The sequence below is a fragment of the Macaca nemestrina genome, chromosome 7 (assembly GCF_043159975.1).
Source record: "Macaca nemestrina isolate mMacNem1 chromosome 7, mMacNem.hap1, whole genome shotgun sequence".
Taxonomy (NCBI): Eukaryota; Metazoa; Chordata; class Mammalia; order Primates; family Cercopithecidae; genus Macaca; species Macaca nemestrina.
Window position 1 is genome coordinate 4911061 of NC_092131.1, and position 25544 is coordinate 4936604.

General features: G+C 49.3%; 1 protein-coding gene, 1 long non-coding RNA gene and 1 other non-coding gene across 7 annotated transcripts in view; 2 read left to right on the plus strand and 1 right to left on the minus strand.

Moving 5' to 3' along the window:
• Nucleotides 1-15462, minus strand: part of LOC105467377 (TNF receptor associated factor 3) — a 136016-nt gene extending 120554 nt beyond the window's left edge. For 2 of the 4 annotated variants that reach the window (XM_011716940.3, XM_071099541.1), the window contains exon 1: nucleotides 15326-15460. The gene's annotated coding sequence lies outside the window, so the exon portion shown is untranslated. Of the gene's footprint in view, nucleotides 1-15325 lie in introns of all 4 variants that reach the window. The other 2 variants (XM_071099543.1, XM_011716941.2) reach the window with 2 other exon arrangements.
• On the plus strand, nucleotides 4312-4412 carry LOC112424208 (small nucleolar RNA U13). Its single transcript, XR_003014931.1, has one exon. It is a non-coding gene; the product is annotated as a small nucleolar RNA U13 (small nucleolar RNA).
• A 725-nt stretch (nucleotides 15463-16187) lies between the features above and the next one.
• Nucleotides 16188-25278, plus strand: LOC105467379 (uncharacterized). 2 transcript variants are annotated; one of them, XR_978788.3, is made up of 3 exons: nucleotides 16188-16663; nucleotides 22403-22733; nucleotides 23733-25278. It is a non-coding gene; the product is annotated as an uncharacterized lncRNA (long non-coding RNA). The 2 variants fall into 2 exon arrangements; XR_978789.3 differs by lacking the exon at nucleotides 16188-16663 and adding an exon at nucleotides 22049-22181.
• Nucleotides 25279-25544: the final 266 nt, after the last annotated feature.

Below are 25544 nucleotides of genomic sequence, written 5' to 3' on the forward strand. Positions count from 1 at the left end.
ATGTTAGGGTTGTCTGCTTGGAAACCCTCCTAGAATTTTCGCACTTAGGAGAGGGCAGGTTTCAAAATTCTGAAGAAACATGATGCACAGTCAAAATACAACTGGGCTGGGAGCAGTGGTTCACGCCTATAATCCCTGTACTTTGGGAGGCTGAGGCAAGAGGATCGCTTGAGGCCTGGAGTTGAAGACCAGCCTGGGCAACAAAGTGAGACCTCGTCTGTACAAAAAAAATGAACAAAACTTGCTGGGTGTGGTGGCATGTGCCTGTAGTCCCAGCTACTCAGGCAGCTGGGTGGGAGGACCACTTCAGCGCAGGAGGCCAAGGCTGCAGTGAGCCAAGATCATGCCACTACACTCCAACCTGGGCAACAGAGTAAGACCTTGTCTCAAAAAAAGATTGGTTCCCAGATACCAAAGTCAAAAATACCACAAGGAAAAAAAACTACAGGCCGGGTGCAGTGGCTCATGCCTGTAAGTCCCAGCATTTGGGGAGGCCAAGGCAGGAGGATCACATGAGACCAGGTGTTCGAGACTGGCCTGGCCAACATGGCAAAACCCTGTCGCTACTAAAAATACAAAAATTAGCTGGGCATGATGGTGCATGCCTATAATCCCAGCTACTGGGGAGGCTGAGGTTGCACTGAGGCAAGATCGCGCCACTACACTCCAGCCTGGATGACAAAGGAATATTCTGCCTCAAAAATGACAAGAAAAGAAAACTACAGACTAATATTCCTAATGAACATAGATGCAAAAATCTTCAACAAAATAGTAGCAAACTCAATCTAACAACACATTAAAAGGATTATATACCATGACAAAGTGAGATTTATCCCAGGAATGCAAGGGTGATTCAACATACAAAACAAAATCAATATAATACACTACATTAATAGAATAATGAAAAAAAAAATATGATCATCTCAGAAGATGCACAAAAAGCATTTGACAAAAATCAACAACCTCCCATTAAAAAAAAAAAGTCAGTGGCCAGGCACAGTGGTTCACACTTGTAATCCCAGCATTTTGGGAGTCTGAGGCAGGAGGACTGCTTGAGGCTAGGAGTTTGAGATCAGCCTGGGCAATATAGCAAGACCCATCTCTAAAAAAAAAAAAAAATCAATTAACTGGGCATATTGGTGCCCACCCGTAATCCCAGCTACCTGGGAGGCTAAGGCAGGAGAACTGCTCAAGGTGAGGCATTTGAGACCAACCTAGGCAACACAGCAAGACCCTGTCTCCATAAAAATTAAAAAATTAGCAAGGTGCAGTGGCTTGCCCCTATAGTAGTCTCAGCTACCAGGGAGACTAAAGAAGGAGCATTGCTTGATCCTGGGAGTTCAAGACTGCAGTGAGCTATGATCATATCACTGTACTCCGGCCTGGGCAAAAGAATGAGACCTGTTCTGGGGGAAAAAAAACGCCAGGCACGGTGGTTCGAACGTGTAATCCCAGCACTCTGGGAGGCCAAGGTGGGCTGATTGCTCAGGAGTTTGAGACTAGCCTGGGCAACATGGTGAAACCCATCTCCACCAAAAATGCAAAAAAAAAAAAAAAAAAAATAGCAAGGCATTGTGGCATGTGCCTTTGGTCCCAGCTACTCAGGAGGCTGAGGTGAGAGGATCACTTGAGCCTGGGAGGCAGAGGTTGCAGTGAGCCATGATTGCATTACTGCACTCCAGCTTGGGTGACAGAGCAACACCCTGTGTCAAAAAAAAAAAAAGAAAAAGAAAAAGAAAAAGAAAAAGAAAAAAAGAAAAGAAGAGGAAAGAAAGAAAACACAGCTAACTTCATAATCAGTGGTGAAAAGCTTCCCCTGAGATTAGGAACAGTATGAGGATGCTCACTTTCATCACTGCTATTCAAAATTGTACTAAATGTCTTAGCCAGAGCAATTAGGCAAGAAAAATAAATAAAAGGCATTCAAATTAGAAAGAAGAGGTAAATTATATATGCAGGTGACATGATTCTGTATAAAGAAATCCCACAGAATCCACAAAATAACTACTAGAGGTAATAAATTCAACAAGGTTGTAGGGCATAAGACCAACATACAAAAATCAGTTGTTTCTATACACCAGCAATGAGCAATACAAAAAGAAAGATCAGAAAATAATTTCATTTACAACAGAACCCACAAGAATAAAGCACCAAGAAATAAATTTATACAAAGAGGTGAACGATTTGTACACTAACACTACAAACTATCGCTTAAAGAAATTAAAAGAGACATAATTGAATGAAAAGACATCCCAAGTTCAGCCGGGTGCTGTGGCTCACGCCTGTAATCCCAGCACTTTGGGAGGCGGAGGCAAGCTGATCACGAGGTCAGGAGATCAAGACCATCCTGGCTAACACAGTGAAACCCCGTCTCTACTAAAAATACAAAAAATAGTCAGGCCCTGTGGCATGTGCCTGTAGTCCCAGCAACCCGGGAGGTTGAGGCAGGAGAATGGTGTGAACCCAGGAGACGGAGCTTGCAGTGAGCCGAGACTGCACCACTGCACTCCAGCCTGGGGAACACAGTGAGACTCCCTCTCAAAAAAAAAAAAAAAAAAAAAAAACAGAAAAAAAGAAAAGACATCCCATGTTCATGGATTGGAAGACAATACTGTTAAGATTGCAACCCCCCAGAGCAATCTACAGAATCAATCCCCTCCCTATTAAAATTCCAATGACCTTTTTTGCAGAAATGGAAAAGGTGACATTCAAATTCATATAAAATTTCAACTGGCCCCAAATAGTCAAAACAATATAGAAAATGAAAAAGTTGGAAGACTCATACTTCCCAAACTTACTACTTCAAAACTTATTACAGGCCGGGCGCGGTGGCTCAAGCCTGTAATCCCAGCACTTTGGGAGGCCGAGACGGGTGGATCATGAGGTCAGGAGATCGAGACCATCCTGGCTAACACGGTGAAACCCCGTCTCTACTAAAAAATACAAAAAACTAGCCGGGTGAAGTGGCGGGTGCCTGTAGTCCCAGCTACTCGGGAGGCTGAGGCAGGAGAATGGCGTGAACCCGAGAGGAGGAGCTTGCAGTGAGCTGAGATCCGGCCACTGCACTCCAGCCTGGGGGACAGAGCAAGACTCCGTCTCAAAAAAAAAAAAAACAAAAACAAAAACAACAAAAAAAAAAACTTATTACAAAGCTTCAGGAATCCAAACAGTGTGTGATATGGTTTGGCTGGGTCTCCACCCAATTCTCATATTGAATTGTAGCTCATACAATCCCCATGTGTTATGGGAAGGGACACAGCGGGAGGTAATTGAAGTATGGGGGCAGGTTTTTCCCGCGATGTTCTCGTGATACTAAGTCTCACAAAATATGATGGTTTTATAAAGCACAGTTCCCCTGCACAGACTCTCTTGCCTGATGCCATGTAATACACACCTTTGCTCCTCCTTGCCTTCCACCATGATTGTGAGGCCTCCCCAGCCATGTGAAACAATGAGTTCATTAAACCTCTTTTTCTTTATAAATTACCCTGTCTCGGGTATGTCTTTATTAGCAGCATGAGAACAGACTAATAAAGTGTGGTACTGATGTAACAGACTTACAGAGCAACAGAATAGAACTGAGCATCCAGAAATAAATGCAAACATCTATGGCCAATTTATTTTTAATAAGGGTGCCAAGACCGTTCAATAGGGAAAGAAGTGTTTTCAATAAATGGTGCTGAGAAAACTAAGTAAGAACATACAAAAGAATGAATTGGGACTCCTATCTCATTCCATATACAAAAATTAACTGAAATGGATCAAAGACCTAAAGGTAAGAACTAAAACAATAAAACTCAGAAGAGGCTGAGTGCAGAGGCTCACACCTATAATCCCAACACTTTGGGAGGCTGAGGTGAGTGGATCACTTGAGGCCAGGAGTTCTAGACCAGCCTGGGCAACATGGCAAAACCCCATCTCTACTAAAAATACAAAAATTAGGCAGGCTAATTAGTGGTATGTGCCTGTAGTCCTAGTTACTTAGGAGACTGAGGCATGAGAATTGCTGGAACCCAGGAGGCGGAGGTTGCAGTGAGCCAAGATCATGCCACTGCACTCCAGCCTCGGCAACAGGAGACTCGGCCTCAAAAAAAAAAAAAGTTTAACATTCAGAATATATAAAGAACTCAACAGACATTGTCCCCCCAAAAAATGTACAAATGGCCAAGAGTCACATGAAAAGACATTCAATATGTTTGCCCATCAAGAAAATACAAACCCAAACCACAATGAGATACCACTTTACACTAACGAGAATAGCTTTAATCAAAAATATATACATATACAACACACACACATACACACACGTACATCCTTTTGTAGTTCATAAGTGTGATTGGGTATTCAAATGCAGGTGTGAGAGGTGCCACTCTTAAACCTTGTTATGATATTGGCACATTATCCATGTGACATAAAAAAGAAAACAAAATAAATTTAGCAAAGATGTCCTGAAATTGGAACACTGCTAGTGGGAATAAGTTAAATAGAGTATTACCATATGACCAGCAATTCCACTCCTAGGTACATACCCAAGTGAAAAACATACCTACACAGAAACTTGTGCACAAATGTTTACAGCAGCATTACTCTTAATAGTCAATAAAAATAATCCAAATGCCCATGAACAAATGAATAGACAGATTGTGGCATATATGTACATACAATGGATTATGATTCAGCAATAAAAAGGAACAAAATACTGACACATGCTACAACTTGGCTGTACCTCAAAAACATCATGCTAAGTGAAAGCAGCCAGACACAAAAAACAAGTTATATGATTCCTAGATGCTATATCTGGAATAGGCAAATCCACAGAAACCAAAAGCAGATTAGAGATTATCAAGGGACGGGAAGATTGGGGAATGGGAGTGATTACTTAAAGGGTAAAGGGGGATGAAAAGTTGTTTTTTCTTCTTTAAGAGACAGGTTCTCCATCTGTCCTCCAGGCTGGAGTGCAGTGGTGCGATCACAGTTCACTGCAGCCTCGAATTCCTGGGCTCAAGCAATCCTCCTGCCTCAGCCTCTGGAGTAGGTGAGACTACATACAGGCTCAGGTCACCGTGCCCAACCTTTTTTTTTTTTTTTTTTTTTGAGATGGAGTCTTGCTCTGTTGCCCAGGCTGGAGTGCAGCAGCATGATCTCGGCTCACTGCAACTTTTGCCTCCCGGGTTCAAGTGATTCTCCTGCCTCAGCCTCCCGAGTAGCTGGGACTACAGGCATGTGCCACCATGCCCAGCTAATTTTTGTATTTTTAGTAGAGACGGGGTTTCACCATGTTGGCCAGGATGGTCTCGATCTCTTGACCTCGTGATCCACCTACCTCAGCCTCCCAAAGTGCTGGGATTACAGGCATGAGCCACCGCGCCCAGCCCCAGCCACTACTAAAAAAATACAAAAATTAGGCAGGTGTGGTGGCACGTACCTGTAACCCCAGCTACTCGAGAGGATGAAGCAGGAGAATCGCTTGAACCTGGGATGCAGAGGTTGCAGTGAGCCAAGATCACACCACTGCACTCCAGCCTGGGTGACAGAACGAGACTCCATCTCAAAAAGAAAAAGGGAAGGAAAAACATTTTCTGCTATGGAAAAAAAAAAAAAAAAAAAGCAAGGCAAGTGACCAGAGCAACAGCATGGGCTGTTTAATTAGGGTGTTCAGGGAAGACCCCTTTGAAGAGGTGAAATGTGAACAGAGACCTGAATAAATCGAAGTGTTGTTGTTGTTGGAGACAGTCTCACTGTCACCCAGGCTGGAGTGCAGTAGTGCCATCTCGGCTCACTGCAACCTCCACCTCCCGAATTCAAGTGATTCTCCTGCCTCAGTTGCTGGGACTACAGGCACGTGCCACCACACCCAGCTAATTTCTTTTTTTTTGGTTTAGTAGAGAAGGGATTTTACCATGTTGGCCAGGCTGGTCTTGAACTCCTGACCTCAAGCGATTTGCCCCCCTCAGCCACCCAACGTGTTGGGATTACAGGCATGAGCCACCACACCCAGCTCAAATTGAAGAACACTATTATTGCTAAATAACAGAAAAAAATAAAGTGCTAAAATATGAATTTAAATACACAAAAATTCATATGCTAAAACTGCTTTTAAAAAGGGGAGATATCAATAGATGTTCCTTTTGTGCAAATATACTATGATTTCACTTTCTAGACATTTTACCCTTTTTATAAATAATTTATTTGCAGTCCAATAATGTCCTTCTACTCCCACCGGTACTTCTTCCAGGGACAGGCCATACTTCCAAGACGGCCTGCCATCCGCCTTGCTAGTAAGTCATTCCCTTTACGAAATCACTCAGGAGAGGAAAGGGGAAGAGAAATGGTCACTTCTGAAACACTAGGTTCTTATATTCTCTCACATGCTCCCATTTTTCTTGTTCTTGTTTTGAGACAGGATCTCACTGAGTCACCCAGGCTAAAGTACGGTGACACAATAACACCTCACTGCAGCCTTGACTTCATGGGCTCAAGCAATCCTCCCGCATCAGCCTCCTGAGTAGTTAGATGGGACTACAGGAGCACACCACCATGACTAGCTAATTTTTAAATTTTTTGTAGAGACAAGGTCTTATGTTGCCCAGGTTGGTTTAGAACTCCTGGATTCAAGCAATCCCCCTGCCTCATCCTCTCAAAGTGCTGGGACTGCAGGTATGAGCCACTGCACCTGGCACAGACTTTTTTTTAGACGCAGCTTTACTCTTGTTGCCCAGGAGGGAGTGCAATGGCACAATCTTGGGCTCACTGCAACCTCTGCCTCCCGGGTTTAAGCAATTCTCCTGCCTCAGCATCCCAAGTAGCTGGAATTACGGGCATGCGCCACCACGTCCAGCTAATTTTGTATTTTTAGGTGAGATGGGGTTTCACTATGTTGGTCAAGCTGGTCTCGAACTCATGACCTCAGGTGATCCACCTACCTCGGCCTCCGAATGTGCTGGGATTACAGGCACGAACCTCTGCGCCAAGCCCAGGCTCACGTTTAGGTCTCAATTACTTTTTTTATTATGGTAAAATACACATAACAAAATTTGCCATCGTAATCATTTCAAGTGTATAGTCCAGTGGTATTAAATACATTCATAATGTTGTGTGACCATCACCACCATCCATCTCCAGATGGAGAGTTTAGGTTTCAGAGGCTTTTCTGTGTGACTGTGAACTCCACAGTTACCTTTGCATAGATGAGAAAGCTGAGGCTTAGAAAGGAAGAGGAATTTAACAGCACAGTTAGCAGAAGGACAGACTAGAATTCAAAGCAGGGCTGATTCCTTCCATACATAAACTGGTCTTGTTTTTACTGGGTCCATCTTAGGCCAGACTGTAGCAATACAAAGAATGAAGTGACCCAACCCTTGAGAAGCTTGTCGTCTCAACCCTAGAGACCTATCCCAGATGCACAGAAACATCCCTCAATCTGGAGAAGGCAGGGAAGGCTCTCATGCCACTGCCTCCACCCTACAAGGGCCCACTTAGGTCTAAGAACAAAGAAATCTACCCTCTGTCATCCCAAGGGCCTGACCTAGTGGCCTCAGTGTCCGGCCGCATTCTCTTATTCACAGTCCTTCCTGGAGCAGGTACAGATGGCCATGAAACAAGCCCCTACATCTCTGCTCAGCCACCACTGACCCCTCCTGGTTGCAAGTTCAAAACCTTGACAGTGGTTCTCACAGAAGAGCCACCTTAAGTATTCTCCAAAATAGCCAAACATCATTTCCCTGCTAACAGCGGTGACAGCTTCCATGCCTTTAACTCATATTTCCACAGGCAATCTGTAGTTACAATTAAATTCAAGATGAATAGGTGCTAGGCTGTAACCATTATGCTCTCTACAGAGTGACCAGGCCTTGGGGACTTGTTCATCACTAACAAGCTAATGTTTGTAAAACTCTGTAAAGACATAATGACTAAATGCTATCATTATTACTAGACTACCAGTTTAAATGTAAATTAGGAGAGAAAGGGGAAAGAAAACACATTAGCAAATCAGGTTAGGGACTGCTACTCAGCAAGCTGTAAGCAGCATCTGAGCCACTGCGAAAAGAACCTCCCAACCAAATGTGTCAAAGGACAGTAAATACGAGGGGGCTGCTGTAAGAAAGGAACTCATGGCAGAGATGGAATGGAGTGCGGCCTAGAATAATCAGCCATATAGGCAAAACAGATGTTGGATGAAAGGGAAAGGCTGTATGAAAAATACACCATTTTAAAAAAAAGCACTCTCTAGCAGCAAAACTAAAGTCTACTCTGAAAGCAAAACTAAGAAGTTTAGAACCTGAAGAAAATCTAAAAAACTGCACTGTAGTTCAGCTGTGGTGAAACCATGAACTCTGGGGTCCAGCAGGCCTGTTGCTCTTCCTTTTCCTCATCTGTAAAATGGGGAGAATTCCTACCTCAGAAGTTAGGCTGTCACAAAGGCAGCACCCAGAAGTGGCCGGGTTCCTTTTCCTGTACCCGCTCCCCTGAAGGACAGCCACAGCAGAACCCCTTCCGACTCACGGGCTCTCTGCCAGGTGACTCCCTGCTAGCCCAGAATTCCCCACTCCTGCTGCTAGCTTCCCTAAGAGTTACCTCCTTGGGAAATGCCTCCTCCTAACCCAGGTCGAAACTGCACAGCGCCTCCACAATGCACCAGAGCCTCTGTTCCACTGTCGTGGCACCTACCACATGATCAGACGGCATCCTATCTGACTTTTTAGCTTTAGCAACGAGCATAGCCCCTAGCACTTAGAAAGTTCTCAAAAAAAGTGTGGGTGATTCAATAATTCTCAATTAACCCTCCTTGGAATTAGGTAGGGAAAAACCTACCCTGGGTGAATAGCCCTTGCTTTGTCATTATTTGCCTTGTGAGAGGTGCTGACCCAAACTCTCAAGAGCCTCAGCTGCCTCCCACATAAAATAAGAGACCTCAACTAGAAAACTTCTGTGGTCCCTAACTAACAAGATCTGATATTTACATTCTAAGATCTTAACATTCTTACTCTATTACACCTCAATCCTCTAATACTGTGAAAATTAACATCTCCACAATGCTTTCCCATCCATCTAACTCATAAAAAGCAAGTGATGTCCCTGGTGCTAGTAGCTCCATTGTATAGATAGGGAAATCAATTCAGCGGGGCCAAGCAGCCTGCCCAAGGTCATTCTACCACTAAATACAGAGGGCAGACTGGAATTCAGATCCTCAAAGTTGGTACCCTCCACTATGCCACACTTCTCCAGCTGTGAGGTGGACAGCTCCAGGAATCCACAGTGGGATTCCAGAAACACAATACATCTTTTGGAGAACCAAGAGTTTTAAAAGATTTAGGGAACAAGGTAAGTTTATATTAAAACAATCAACCATATTACGGAGGACAATGTACAATTCACATTAAATTTTAAGATAAAACTTAATGGGCTTACCAAACCCCCTCCCACTAAGGGGAAAGTCACACAGAAAAGCCTCTGAAACCTAAACTGTTAATTTACCCTATAATAATGTTTCAAGCAGCAGGTTTAATTTGCAGCATAAAGTTATAATTTCTGAGTATTACTGGACATGAAAGAGCTCAAGAGAACTAGTTTTCCTGTTCTTCCAGCTTTTAAGTCATTAAAAGCATCCAAGAAAATTACATGGTGAAATGAAACTTTTCACCAAACAAACCCCCAATGCAACTAATCCTGGAGCTAAGTATTATCAGAACAGGAGGATGGAAGCCTGACCTCCAGGAACACACAGCTAAGGGAGGCCGCTACAAGGCACACCCAACTGCCGACACACATTCCAAACACACGGAACCACTGTGGGAATCTGTCCCATGTCCTGTCTTCCCAGCTTGCAGAATCTGGCCACAAACACTGACCAAGAGCTTACCATTTGCCTGGCCCTTGGGGAAAGGAGGGAAGGCCTAACAAGCACCTCATTACCTTGTGGACATAGGCCTCCTAATTGGCAGTAACCTTCCAGGACACAAAATTAATCTCGGAAAACCTTCATTACAATGTTCATGACTCCTGGAGATTCACATTTCACCACCTTGATGCTACTGTTGCCTTACAGATTTGTATTACTCTACTTGGTTAATCAATTTAGCTTTTCTCTCCACTTAAATCAAGTTTCCAATAAACACGCTTTTGGGTTCTGCCATAGAATAAGTGTTTCAACTGGAAAGGAAATCAGAATGTCAAAGAAGCAGATCTTCATATCTTTCTTGATAGAACTGCCCCATGAGAAGTTACCACCAAATAGCCTCCATTTAATTTTTTTTTTTTAAATTCTCGAAATCAGCATGGAACAATCCTAGAAAAAAAGTAAATTGTGAAATGAAATGTAGGGCCCCAATTTTTCAGTTCTTGAGAATTAAGGAGACTGAGGTGATTTAAGCATGGACGACACAGGAGTAGGTTGGGGGAAGGACTTTTTAAAAATATTAGAGCCAGGGCAGGGTGTGGTGGCTCATGCCTGTAATCCCAGCACTTTGCAAGGCTGAGATGGGTGGATCACTTGAGGTCAGTTCGAGACCAGGCTGGCCAACATGGTGAAACCCACTCTCTACTAAAAATACAAAATTTTTATGTTTTTGTATAAAATACAAAATATATTTTGTATTTTGTATTTTATAGGGCATAGGGGCAGGCACCTGTAGTCCCAGCTACTCAGGAGGTTAAGGCAGGAAAATCACTTGAGCCCAGGAGGGAGAGGCTGCAGTGAGCCAAGACTGCACCACTGCACTCCAGCCTGGGCAATAGAAGACTCCATCTCAAAAAAATAAAAGGCTGAGTGTGGTGGCCCACGCCTGTAGTCCCAGCACTTTGGGAGGCTGAGGTGGGCGGATCACTTGAGGTCAGGAGTTCAAGACTAGTCTGGCGAACATGGCAAAACCCTGTCTCTACTAAAAAATACAAAAATTAGCTGGGAAGGCTGGGCACAGTGGCTCACGCCTGTAATCCCAGCACTTTGGGAGGCCAAGGCAGGTGGATCACTTGACGTCTGGAGTTTGAGACCAGCCTGGCCAAGATGGTGAAACCCCACCTCTACTAAAAATACAAAAATTAGCTAGTTATGGTGGCACGCACCTGTGGTCCCCAGCTACTCAGGAGGCTGAGGCAGGAGAATCGCCTGAATCCCGGAGGTGGAGGTTGCAGTGAGCTGAGATCACGCCACTGCACTTCAGTCTGGGTAACAGAGTGAGACTCTGCCTCAAAAAAAAAAAAAAAATTGCCAGGTGTGGTGGTGGGCGCCTGTAATCCCAGCTACTAGGGAGGCTGAGGTAGGAGACTCATTTGAACCCAGGAGGTGGAGGTTGTAGTGAGCCAAGATCGGGCCACTGTACTCCAGCCTGGGCAACAGAGTGAGACCATTTCAAATAAAATAAATAAATAAATAAATAAATAAATTTATTTTAGAGCCAGGAGTCTCACTGTGTTACCCAGACTAGAGTGATCCTCCCACTTCATTCTCTGGGGTAGCTGGGACCACAGGTGAGCATGTCAGGCTAGGAAGGGGCTTTTTAACATTTACACCCCTCCCCTGCCACTTTTGAGACTTTCTACATGCAATGAAAAATGGTAGGGACAGCCAAGTAGTGTCACCCAGGTTAGGGCCTGCTGCTCTGTTCCCCTCCACAGACCATGCCCTTCACAGTACAGTATGCCTGACCCACATGAGCTCCCAGTCACAAGAGCCAAAGGCCAGCACATGCAACTTCCCAACTAGAAACCCAACGAGCAGCAGCATGGCCAGCCCCGCATCTACTGGCAAGGAGTGACAGGATGGCAAGCTGTCAGATCCCATCTTACCAAAACAAAGTGGGAGGGGGCCCTGTAAGGGGGCCCAGATGGCCCCACTATACCAGAGCTTTCCTGACACTGGGCCTCAACTCAACGCCGCTTCCCAGAAGACCTACCCAACTACCTCAGCCAACCAAGAGCTTTCTCTTTCCCTTATGGTGGATTCCCACCCACTTTTAGAATTCTACCCTATCCACTAATTCATCTCATCCTACATTTTGACTTGCTGGTTTCTTCCTGGTGGGAGAAAGTAGTCTCTGCCAAATGGTTAGCACCTGAGGGCAGGATGCTGGCTTTTTCCTTATGCGTCCTGCCATAAGCTCTGTCCTGGTCTGTCTCAGTCAAGTATCTGTTGGTTTCTGGCACGTCCCCTCACCGTGCACAGGGGCCAAGATGGCCTATATCCCTGCAGATCACACCCCAGCAGACGGGTGCTGTGTCTCACTCTTCCCAGCATGGTAACCAGAACATTATGAGAACTCAGGGCACATTAACTGAACATTAATTCAATGAGAAAAAGACTCCCAAGTCCCAATTAATGATCCACTTATCTCGAGGAATACAGAATGCAGCATCAATTCCCACCTGATTCCTAAAGTTGATAGAAACCAACAGGCATCAGCATTTATGACATCCCACTACCTGCCAGCCTACTCCAAGTCATCTGCACAGGCCGACAATAAGCTTCACCAAAACAAACAAACAAGAAAGGTATTATGCTTAATAGTAAAATACTCCGCCTTCTTCTCCCTAGGATGGTCCGTCTCCCATCCCCTTTCCTGGAATACTGTTGTGCAGAACTTAGTCAATAAAGGCTTTCTCAAATGAGAAAGGCATTTTGTATTTTGATTATGAATAATAAATTTTACACAAGCACACATAACATTTTCTCAGTTTTTTTTTTTTCCTGTTCTGTTTAAAACTGCATTTTCTTCTATTTCCATTCGCATCTTTGGGACCCAAAGCCTGCTGCACTGGTGCAGACCGCATGGCACCTATCCCGTGTACCTCTCTCGGGCGTCTAGGCCTCCCTCATTCTGGCTTCATCCCCACTGCTCAAAGCAAGTCTAAGCATCATCTCCACACTCAGGTCTCGGCTGACTCTCTCTGGTAGCCTTCCAAATCCTCTGGCCTCACCTCCCTCTTTCTCACTCTTCCCACTTTCTCTGTATCTGAGGTCAGTTATTATGACTCCTCCACACAAAAAGAATACCAAGTAATTTTTCTTCCTCCATGAACACTCGCAAAGCAGCAGCAAGGAGTCCCTGATTCCATGGAATGGACCCTGAGGGCCTTGGCCACGAAACGTCGCCTCTGCTAAGTTAACAGTTCTTTAAACTGACCACTGCAAGGAAATTCAACTATTGCATAATATTTGATAGGTTAGATCACTTGCTGTTTGGAGAGTCTTGCTATATGAAGAGAAAATAAGAGTTGGGCAAATTTAACGCAATTTCCTTTGTTTGCCTGAGCTAGCTCAGACTTGCAACGCCACAGTAGCAGTTTTATCTTTCTTAAAGTACAGCTTTAACATCATAAAAAAGGATTTTAAGGGAGTGATCAATCATTCTCATCTAACCTGACGGTATCATTAGCATGCATATCCTGATAATACCCTAGAAAGGTCCTTCTTGAGTTGCAGAGTCAAAAATTAAAGGGATTCTTGCAGGAGTATTTAGAGAATCAGAATCCGCAACGCAGGCTCAGACGTCTCAGTTAATGAAGGACTTTCTCCAAGGCACAAACAAGAGTAGGGACATTTTGATGGTATTAACAGAAACAACTGGAGACTGTTACTGCCTGTTTCCAGTGAAATCTCTTTACAGCTTCTCACTGAGTGAAGCCATCTTATTAATTCCAAAAGAAGGGATAGCATCCAAGGAAAATAATTGGTCTTCTTTCCCCTCGCAGAGAAATTCACATGAATGTCTCAAAAAAAAAAAAAAAAAAAAAAAAGCTGGAATTCTCCCTGGCCATCTCTCTCTCCTTTCCTGGCTTCTGCATTGACAGCTGGAACAGATGGCGTCTGGGTGAGACACCTTACATCTTAACCCTTATCCATGATAAGGTCTGATTTTCACTAGCGATGCTGGAATCCAAGGTCTGTCAGGGTTTCCGTCATGAGCACCCACTCACAGGATTTCCAGTCCCATGTGATATTTTCCAGTTTTCATACCGATAAGGCTTATCTTGCTTTGGCCAAAGAATTTTCATCTTTAGACTAATTCTTAACATTTACATTGTCACAACGCGGTGAAAAGGTACACATTTCCTCTCATTTGAGAAAAGAACGCTGTACACTATTTTGCCAGACATCCTACATATGATGCAGTCTTTTCACAGGCCATTTTCAAAGACGTGAGAGACATGAGAAGATCTCAGGACGAACTGATGGTCCACTTGGCCATTCCCTACAGTAAGAATTTTATAGACACATACAGGGTAACAGCAAACAACATTTCCAAACGCTCCGGCAGTGTGTAGTCGCAGCAAATGCTAGAAAAAAAAAATAAATAATGGCTCCTCTTCAGTTGTATGCTGTGAATGTAAATTAAGAAGCCGCTACAACGCTCGACATAACCTTTCTGACGCCACAAAAATGAATGAATTATATCCATACACACACAGACACACACACACCACGCATCACGCATCACATCTCATTCTGAAAACTGATTCTGAGCTTAATTCGAAAAATGTGAAATACAACTGGTCCCGTCAACGGCTCGTAATCTGAAGGCTTCTTGGATTTCCAAGCACGTCCACAGCACCTCATCCGTTTCCAGTTTGTTACTGTTTCACATCGAAGGGAGAGAATTTTCCACACAGAATTCTCTCCTTGGGCTCAAATACTAGACCGAAGTCCCCACACCAGGCTGGCTGGCGGCGTGGAACCTGCCAGCCCGCCGAGAGCCGCCTGGCGCCCGCGGGGAAGACGCAGAGCCCGCGGCCCGGAGCTGCCCGGTGCCCCGGGAGTCGCCGGCCCTCGGCGGCCGCGGAAGGGGAATTTGCGTCCTGAGCCCAACCCGGACCCCCCGCGCCGCCCCCCAAGCGGTCGGAGGCGCCTCTGCGGCGGCATGACTCAGGACCAACTTTCCAATAACGCCCGGGCCCCCCCGGCCGGCCCGGGCAGCGCGCTCGGCCACGCAGCTCCGGAGCCGCCGTCCCTCCGCGTGAAACCCGCGGCCCCGCGGGGTGCCGGGTCCTCAACGCCCGCGGGGGTCACGGCCGTGCCGAGGCCTGCGCGCCCCGTTTCCTGAAAAGCTGCGGGCGTCCCGGCCCCCTCGGGCCCCGAGCCTGGCCTCCGGGACAAAGTTTGCCGAAGTTGAGGCGTCCGGGGGCGGGAGGCAGCCGGGCTGGGGCGCGGGGCCAGGCTAAAGCCGCGCCCCGCACTCGCCGCCGGGACGGGCCGGGCCTGCGCCGGGCCGGGCCCGCGCCGGGCAGCTCTGAGGCCCCCGGGCCCCGCCGCCGAGGGCGCGGGATGGAGGTGACTGGGATGGAGGCGCCCGGCCGCGCGCCGGAGGCCCGCCCGCCCGCCGCGGCGCCTTACCTCGCGGTCCGCCGCCGCTCGACCGGCTCAGGGGCGCCGGGCGCGTCCTCCGCCGCGGTCCGCAGCGTCCTGCTCCCCGGGCTGCCCCATGGCGGGGGGCGGGGAAGAGCCGGCGGCCGCCGCGGCTGCCGCCGGCTGGAAAGTCCCGGCTGGGCTGCAACCCCGGCTCGCGCACGCGGCGGCCGCGCCGCGCTCCCTCGCTCCCTCGCTCCCTCACGCAGTCCCGCGCAGGCACTTCCTCTCGCGCGCTGGAAATCCCCGGCGCGCCCGCCGCCCCGCCCCCGCCGCCCGCGCGCGTGGGAGCGGCAGGAGCCCGCGAGCGCCGCCGGCCCCACGCGCCCGCCGGTCCCCGCGCGCGCCCGCGACCCGTTGCTAAGGGCCCTCGCGCCCGCCGCCCGCCCGCCCGGCCTTAGCAACGGCGGCGCGGCGGCGCGGGGCGGGGACGGCCCCGGGCGCCCCCCACCTCCCTCCAGTCTCCGCCGCGCGCCCCGCGGGCCTCCACGCTCTGCGCCGCCCCCGCCGCGCCCCCGCCGCCGCGCGTCCCCGTGTCCCCGCCTTTCCGGGTCAAAAAGCCACGCAGGCCGCGTGGGGGCCGAGAGGTGCTGGCGCCGCTCCTCCCCGCGGCCACCTGGCCCGCGCCCCCCACGCCGGCATACGCAGCCCCCAGGCGTGCACGCCCGTGTGCCCATGGCCACACGCGACCCCTACGTACACGTACGGGTCCGACATGCGGCCCCCCGCACTGTAGCGGACGCATACACGACGCTCACACTCCCCTCACGCGGACACGCGCACACACGCTCAGTAACACCGTTGGCACTCATACCAGGCCACGCACCCTCGCGCACACGCAGGTGGGGCTGAGGGTGACTCGGGCCGTGGGGCCCCTTTCGCGTGCAGAGGGCAGGGCTCCACATTAGTTTGGTGGCACTTTCCTTTCTCCCTCCCGGGGACCTTCCCACACCCCCGAGTGGTGTCTTGCTCACGGGTGGACGGGGTGGCCAGTTTGCCACGTGCCCCCAGCGTCCTCGGCGGTCCTGGCTGCCCCTGCACACCAGGCCGCTGGGGCCTGCGCGTTGCTCCAGAGGTCTCGGCCTTTTGCCCCAAAGGCATCAGTGATGACATCAGTGATTCACCTAGGCCCACCAAGACAGCAGCCAGCCTGGCTGGGCCTGGCGAGATGGGGAGCGAAAGGAGGGCTTCTGGGCGACTATGGGCCAACTGAGGGGTGAGGCTTTCGCTGGAGTTTGCAAGTCAGTGGTGAGGAGACAGAGGACTTTCCATTTTTCACTTCTGGAGAAGGCTTATAAAGAGCCCTACCCCAGAGCTGAGACCAGTGTGAGTAGCCAAGGCTAGTCTGCCTTCTTGTACTGCTCCAGTGACTCATGTGAGTGGAGGCAGGAAGTCCAGCATCTCCCCCTGAACATGGAATGTTCCAGAACCTCAGATACTCCGACCTGGCTGCTGGAGCCATGTCTCTGGCTCCATTAGCCCAACAGGGGCTTGTTCTACAGTCACACTCACCAGGCCACAGTGGCACCTCTGTCTGTGCCACAGGCACAGCTCTTTTAGAGGTGACAGGCCAGCCTTGGCTGTCCCTCACAGGGACTGCTGGAGTCCAGCGATCTCCCCCGCCCCCATGGTGGACTCCCCTTGGGAGCCTCAGGTGCCCTTTCTTGCCTGTGGGGAGTTGGGATGTTACTGACCTCAGGCTCAGGGTCCCAACCACTTCCCATAACCCAGGCACTGAGGCCTCCCATGTCCCCAGCCCTGCTCAGCCCACAGTCCTGGCACCCTGTCGACTGGGGCCCACTCCCAACACCTGCCTTATGCTGTGTGTTACCTAGGATCTGGTTTAATTTTGCCAAAATCAGGACAGACTCCGTTCCCTAGGCTGGACTATTTTTGGTTGTTTTAAAAGAAGCAGGACATGGACCAGGCACCGTGGCTTACGCCTATAATCGCAGCACTTTGGGAGGCCGCGGGCAGGCAAGTCACCTGAGGTCAGGAGTTCGAGACCAGCCAGGCCAACGTGGTGAAACCATGTCTCTACTAAAAATATAAAAATCAGCCAGGTGTGGTGGAGGGCGCCAGTAATCCCAGCTACCCAGGAGGCTGAGGCAAGAGAATCACTTGAACCCAGGAGGCAGAGTTTGCAGTGAGCCAAGAATGTGCCATTGCACTCCAGCCTGGGCGACAGAGCAAGACTCTGTCTGGGGAAAAAAAAAAAAAAAGGATGGTGGCTCATGCCTGTGGTGCCAGCACTTTGGGAGGCTGAAGCGGGAGGATTGCTTGAGCCCATGAGGTTGAAGCTGCAGTGAGCCATGATGGCACCACTGGACTCCAGTCTGGGCAATGGAGTGAGACCCTGTCTCAAAAAAGGAAAAATAAATAAATAAACAAATAATTTAAAAAGAAGAAGAAGCAAGGTAGAAGGTCCAAAGACCCATGAGAGGGTTTTCTGCGGCTCCTTTCATGCTCAGAAAGCAACGTTCAGAATGAAGTCAGGCACAACCAGGCTGAGCCCTCTGCTGGTGAGATGGATTCCCTCCCTTTCTCTCCCTCCCCTCCTCCTCCTCCTTTTTCTTCTCCAATTGAGCAGTTCTGAAGATCCTCTGCTGTGGGGAATTGAAGGGGCACAGGACAAAGAAGTTTGCCCCAAGCAGGGCAACTGCTTTGGGGGTTGGGGGGCGGTGTTCTCGCCCCTGCAATTAGAGCCACTGGGCAGCAGTGATGGGCAGGAAGGAGAGCTCTCTCCTTGCTGTACTTCAAAGGCAGATCTCTGTTCCCTATGGCAACGTCCAACAACAAACTGACAGCATCTTTGGACACATGTCTCACAGGAGTTGATGTAGCATTACATGTTCTGCTTGCTGCATTTTTGGGAGAGGTGCATGCAGATATTCAAGTGACTCACAGACATGCAACAGCTCAGAAGGCCATCCTGTTTGTTTTTCAGTGAGAAGGAAAAGGTATTCAGAGCAGAGTGCCGGGGGCTTCAGGGCTAGGAAAGGGGTTTTGTTACACCTCTCCCTGAATGTGATGGTCTGTGCCTCAGGTGGCGCCTGCCCACACAAAAACCATTGGCCCCTGTGGGTCAACTTGGGCTGAAGGGTGCTGGCAACTTCTCCCACTCAAACATGCTACACATGGCCTGGGGCTGGGGGTTGGAGACCTTGGTTTTGATTTGTTTTGTTTTCTTTTGAGACGGAGTTTCACTCTTGTTGTCCAAGCTGGCGTGCAATGGCGCGATCTCGGCTTACTGCAACCTACACCTCTCGGGTTCAAGTCATTCTCCTGCCTCAGCCTCCTGAGTAGCTGGGATTACAGGCGTGCACCACCACACCTGGCTAATTTTTTGTATTTTCAGTAGAAATGGGGTTTCACCATGTTAGCCAGGCTGGTCTTGAACTCCTGACCTCAGGTGATCCGCCTGCCTTGACCTCCCAAAGTGCTGGAATTATGGGCGTGAGCCACTGTGCCCAGCCTTGGGGGGCGGAGCCTGATGCATGGCAGAATCACAGTTTTAGTAACTATTCCAACAAGTGGCTTCTGAACCTTTGAATACATTTTACATGGTAACCCAGTTGTTCATAACCTGTGTGTGTACACACATGTAACAACAGATCATCTCAAACCTGTGACACACTCCGATATTTTCCGTTCTGTTTATTTATTTATTTTTTTTTTTTTTGAGACGGAGTCTCGCTCTGTCGCCCAGGCTGGAGTGCAGTGGCCGGATCTCAGCTCACTGCAAGCTCCGCCTCCCGGGTTCGGGCCATTCTCCTGTCTCAGCCTCCCGAGTAGCTGGGACTACAGGCGCCCGCCACCTCGCCCGGCTAGTTTTTTGTATTTTTTAGTAGAGACGGGGTTTCACCGTGTTAGCCAGGATGGTCTCGATCTCCTGACCTAGTGATCCGCCCGTCTCAGCCTCCCAAAGTGCTGGGATTACAGGCTTGAGCCACCGTGCCCGGCCCGTTCTGTTTATTTTTTAATGCTGGCCATGACCCTCTAAACTTACTTTTGATTCATGACCTAAAGTTTGAAAGCACCATTTTAGACTTGAAAGAGCTACTAAAGATGTCGAAGGGGATTCAGGGAGCTGGAGTGGTTGTGGCGCCAAAGCACCCTGCTCTATCATGAGTGCACACTGGGGCAGCTGGGCTGGGAAGCCCATCTTGTCCTTGAAGTAGACCCTGTCTGACAGCAGAGGTCGCCAGCAAAGAAGCAAGCTGCTGGTGCCCTTCTCTGGCCAGGAATGCTTGTAAACAAATGCAGAGGAAATGGGGGTGGGGAGGCAGAGCAAGCCAGGCGTGGTGGCGGGCACCTGTAATCCCAGCTACTCAAGAGGCTGAAGCAGGAGAATTGCCTGAACCTGGGAGGCTGAAGTTGCAGTGAGGTGAGATCACGCCATTGCACTCCAGCCTGGGCAACAGAGCAAGATTCCATCTCAAAAATAAAGGAAAGAAAGAAAGAAGGGAAGGAAAGAAGGAAGGAAGGAAGGTGGAGATGGGCGTGGGTGTGCAAATCCCTCACGTGGTATATTCGAGAGGGGAGGAGAGGGCAGTGATGACAGGGAAGGTGAGAGGCTGGGGTCCCTGGCCACAGAAAAACAGTTCTGGCGAGCTGGCTCACATCAGTAATCCCAGCACTTTGGGAGGCTGAGGCAGGAGGATCGCTTGAGGACAGGAGACCAGCCTGGGCAACATGGTGAGACCTCGTCTCTACAAAAAAATTAAAATAAAAATAATTAGAGGCCAGGCATGGTGGCTCACGCCTGTAATCCTAGCACTTTGGGAAGCCGAGGCAAGCAGATCACTTGAGGTCAGCAGTTCGAAACCAGCCTGGCCAACATGGTGAAACCTCGTCTCTACTAAAAATAAAAAAATTAGCTGGGCATAGTGGTGGGCGCCTGTAATCCCAGCAACTTGGGAGGCTGAGGCAGGAGAATTGCTTGAATATGGGAGGTGGAGGTTGCAGTGGGCCACGATTGTGCCACTGCACTCCAGTCTGGGTGACAGAACCAGACTCTGTCTCAAAAATAGTAATAATAACAATCAGTTTGAAGAAAACCAGTTCTGATTTTCTCCATGGACTGCTCAGGGAGATGAAGATATCCTTTTTTTTTTTTTGAACAGGGTCTCACTCTGTCACCCAAGCTGGAGAGCCGTGGTGCAATCATAGCTCACTGTAGTCTTTACCTCCCAGGCTCAGGCAGTCCTCTCTTCTGAATAGCTGAAAACACAAGTGTGTGTCACCATGCCCAACTACTGTTTTTTGTTTTTTTTTTTTTTTTTGGAGGGACAGGGTCCCACTACATTGCCCAGGCTGGTCTGGAATTCCTGTGCTCAAACGATCCTCCTTTCTCAACCTCCCAAAGTGCTGGGATTATAGGCGTGAGCCACTGCCCCCAGCCATCCTCATTTTAGGGAACCCATTCTGGGATTTGTATGCACACATGTGCACACATGCACACTCACACGCACACACACATCTCTGGCATTTTCCCGAAATCTTTTGGGAGAACATGAATCTTGGATGTGGCTGGCATCCTACAGGCAGCTTTGCCTGGAGCCCCACGCCCATCTCGACCTTCCTTCCTTCCTTCTTTCCTTCCCTCCTTTCTTTCTTTCCTTTATTTTTGAGACGTAGTCTCGCTCTGTTGCCCAGGCTGGAGTGCAATGGTGTGATCTTGGCTCACTGCAACCTCAGCATCCCAGGTTCAGGCAATTCTCCTGCCTCAGCCTCTTGAGTAGCTGGGATTACAGGTGCCCACCACCACGCTTGGCTAATTTTTGGTTGTTTTTTAGTAGAGATGGGGATTCACCATGTTGGTCAGGCTGGTCTTGAACTCCTGACCTCAGGTGACCCACTCACCTCAGCCTGCCAAAGTGCTGGGATTATAGGCGTGAGCCACCGCACCTGGCCCACCTTGACCTTTAATGCCTTCTGAAAATAAATCCATCTCCATCATGCTCCTAAGAAAGAGCATCTTCTGCTGAAGGCATCATGGGAGACCAGGAAGAGGATTGGGATGAAGCAAAACTCATTAAGCTCACTGTGAACACCTCATGCCTTCCTTAAAATCCCATTCAGAGGCCGCACCACTCTGCCTCATCACTGTCCCCAACCTGCAGGCTCAGAATAGCCCCTCTGTGGCCCCCACCCCCAAACTCATCCTAAGCAACTCAGCCCCAGCCCTCAGCAACCCGCTGCACTCAGCCAGGAAAACCAGTGGTTGGCGGGCCTTGGAGGGCCCAACTCATCTCACCTGGCAACAGCCAAGGAAGTGAGCCCTGGTCCTCCCTGCACATTGGAAATTAGGAGGGGGGAAATTATTGGGTCCAATTAAGTCTTGGATTAATGAAACGAAATGTTTGAAAAGTACAGAAATTATCTAATTTGTCAACATTGCACTATGCCTCCCACCATGAACAGACGCACATGCAGTGCCCTCCCTCATCCCCTGAGGCTGAGGACCAGTCTGTAGGGTCACAGGCTGCGGGACAGAAGCGACCCCTCCCTCATTCCCCGTGTTCATTCAGTCCAGAGCTGTTCGTTGGGGACGCCCCACCCCCCAGCTCTCCACCAGCACAAAACCAACTGCATGCCTGGCCTTTCGGAGCTTACTTTCTTGTGGGTGGAGACAGAGAACAGATCACCACAAGTGAATCTATGAGAGCTACAGAGAAAGCAATGCAGGGGAGGAGAGGGGAGGCCTAGAGGGAGAGGCCAGGGAGAGCAGCAGAGGAGGTGCCCTGTGAATGTTAGACCTGAGAGAAGGAGGCAGACCCGCGGGACCAGCGGGGAGAGCACCCAGGCAGAGGGAACAGCCTGGCCAGAGGCCCCGGAGTCGGTGAGCATTCCGCGAGGTCAATGTGCCTGCAGCCAGTGCCCAGGGAGAGAGGCGCGGAGGATAGACAACAGGGTGGGGTAGGGGCATGGGGAGCCGGACATCCATGGCCTTTTGGGTACTGACAGGACTTTAGTCTGAGATGGGGCACCCACTGTAAAGTTTGATTGACAACTTGTATTCTATCAAAACTAACCTCATATTTGATCTTCACTTTCTTCCAGCCAAAAAACATCTGTTGAGCATCAGATAAATTTGAACCACCATGGGACATTATCTTGTGTCATGAACAGACCACAGTTGACTCTCAGTTCCAGCAAGTGGGAGCTGGGAGAGTGAAAATCGGCACGCAGCTGTGGACAGCAACTGATAACACAAGCGTCCTGAGTGCTGAAAACAGAGGCGAATCTCTCTCAACCCAGTGACCCCACATCGGGGACTCTTCCAGAGGAATAACACCCAACACTGGAAACCATCAGGTGTCTCCATCTTTGAGACAAAGCAAGCGGGGGATGGGGCATTGCCCTTCATCTGGTGGCTGCCACAGAAGTGATGGTGGGTGCCCAACAGGCAGGCCCTATTGATCTGGTTTGTTTATTTGAGACAGGGTCTCACTCTGCTGCCCAGGCTGGAGTGCAGTGGCACGATCTTGGCTCACCGCAACCTCCGCCTCCCATGTGCGCCACCACACCTTGCTAATTTATTTATTTATTTTATTTTTTTTATTTTTTTTATTTATTTTAGTAGAGATGGGGGGTTTTGCCATGGTGGTTGGGGTGATCTCGAACTCCTGACTTCAAGTGATCCGCCTGCCTCTGCCTCCCAAAGTGCTAGAATTACAGGTATGAGCCACTGTGCCTGGCTTGATGTTATTGTTGTTTAGACGGAGTCTCCCTCTGTCGCCCAGTCTGGAGTGCAGTGGTGTGATCTTGGCTCACTGCAGCCTCCACCTCCCGGGTTCAAGTGATTCTGCTGCCTCAGCCTCCCAAGTAGCTGGGATTACAGATGCCTGCCACCACGCCCGGCTAATTTTTGTATTTTTAGATGAGACAGGGTTTCCCCATGCTGACCAGGCTGGTCTCAAACTCCTGACCCCAGTGATCTGCCTGCGTCGGCCTCTCAAAGTGCTGATCTAGTTTTTAAATGGAAACATATTAGGTTTGTTCAATGTCAACTCCAAATGCCATAGAAACATGTCTAGTCCTTTTTTAAAAACTCCACTTCAGAACCAATGGAGAGAAAATGGCACGTGGCATCCACGGGGCATGGTCTGTGTGCCAAGATGGCTCTGGCCACATCACTGCTGTTCCCAAAGGGCAGCTTTTGCTGAGCTGCTCGCAGTGGCCAATGTGCCTGCAGCCCATGCACAGGGAGACAGGTGCGGAGGATAGACACGAGGGTAGGGTAGGGACATGGGGAGCCGGACATCCATGGCCTTTTGGGTCCTGACAGGACTTTGGTTTTACTCTGAGATGGGGCGACCACTGTAAAGTTTAATTGACAGCTTGTATTCTATCAAAACTAACCTTCTATTTAATCTTCACTTTCTTCCAGCCGATAAACATCTGTTGAACTTCAGGCAAATTCATGATAAACCCATGATATCCACCCCCAAATGGGCCCCTGGCCTGGCACAGTGGCTTCGTGCCTGGAGCATGAAGGACACCACAGGACAAGCCCCCAGCTCTTCTTGCCAAGAAGTCCCCCCAAAAATAGAGGTGGTGAGCTCCCTAGGAAAAAGGAACCCGTGAGGAATCACTAGAGCAGAATTCTCCACCAGAAATCGAAAAAGCAGAACTCAACTCATGACTAACCGTATGCTCTTAGGAAGACACTTCTGTGCCTCCTGGCCCCGGGTTTCCCCTTTTGCAGAGCGGAAATTAGTTGGCCTGCCCTACCCCAAGGGAGCTTCGAGAAGGCAGCCAGTGCTGGTGAGGACCACGAGGCCAGTGTGTCCTGGGGGTGCCACGACAATCCAGAAGAAAGGCACAGGTCTTTTGGAAGCTGTCACTGTAACACTGTGGAAGGATCAGCCTATCTTTCCTCTGTATGTGAAAGGTTGTGTAACTCTTGGCTCCACCATCAACTGCTGTGGGTAAAAATGATATCTGCCCCCACATGATTAAAACAACACTGGGAGCTGCGTGCGGTGGCTCACGCCTGTAATCCCAGCACTTTGGGAGGGCAAGGTGGGCGGATCACTTGAGGTCAGGAGTTTGAGACCAGCCTGGCCAACATGGTGAAACCCCGTCTCTACTAAAAATATGAACATTAGCCAGGCATGTTGGCGCATGCCTGTAGTCCCAGCTACTTGGGAGGCTGAGGCAGGAAAATCGCTTGGACCCGGGAGGCAGAGGTTGCAGTGAACCAAGATTGTACCACTGCACTCCAGCCTGGGCGACAGAGTGAGACTCTGTCTAAATAAATAAATAAGATCATGGGTCAACCAACTTGTGCTCCTGAACTGTGCTGAGCAGAGAACGCCAGGCCTCCTCTTGCCACCCAGTTCTCTGCCAGAGGCTTTGGTCCTCCTGGCTGGTTCCCTTTCCCCAGGGATGCCCGTGGCCTGCAGAGGGTGGAGACCATGCTCACTCTCCATGGTAGGAAGCCCTGGGCAGCCCTCAGAACATTCAACTAAGTGAATGAATGAGTGAGTAAATGAGTGAGTGGGCCGTCCACCCCAAGTCTCATCTGTCCTGTCCATACGCCTCCAGTTTCACTGTGTCGTGCTTCATAATAAGTAACTGCCCGCACAGGACCGTGGCCCAGAGCTGGGCTCAGCGCTGAGACTGGCTCTGGCATGTCGAGACTGGCTCTGGCATGTCCACACTGGAGAAGCTTATAGTAGGGCCATCTGTCTGGACGAGTCAGAGGAACCTGTCTTGAATTCTCATTGCCATAATAAGCAAGATTCCTTTATTTAATGTGTGAATTTGAAGTGCATTTGCGGGGCTGAAGATTGGAGTCTGGCCGAGGGCCATGACTCATGCCTGTAATCCCAGCACTTTGGGAGGCAGGAGGAGCACTTGAGTCCAAGAGTTCGAGATTAGTCTGGACAACATAATGAGACTCTATCTTTAGAAAATATCAAAAATAAATAAATAGCTGGACATGGTGGTGTCTGCCTGTAGTCCCAGCTACTTGGGAAGCTGAGGTGGGAGGATCATTGGAGCCCGGATGGTCAAGGCTGCAGTGAGCTAAGGCTGCTCCACTGCGCTCCAGCCTGGGTGACAGAGTGAGACCCTGTCTCAAAAAATAAAAAAAAAAAAGACTGAGGGTCTTTGGCCACCCCTGGCCTCACCAAGTGTGAACATGAAAGAAACTCAAGGCCAGACCTCCACCCAGTCCAGGCCCATCAAGAACCTG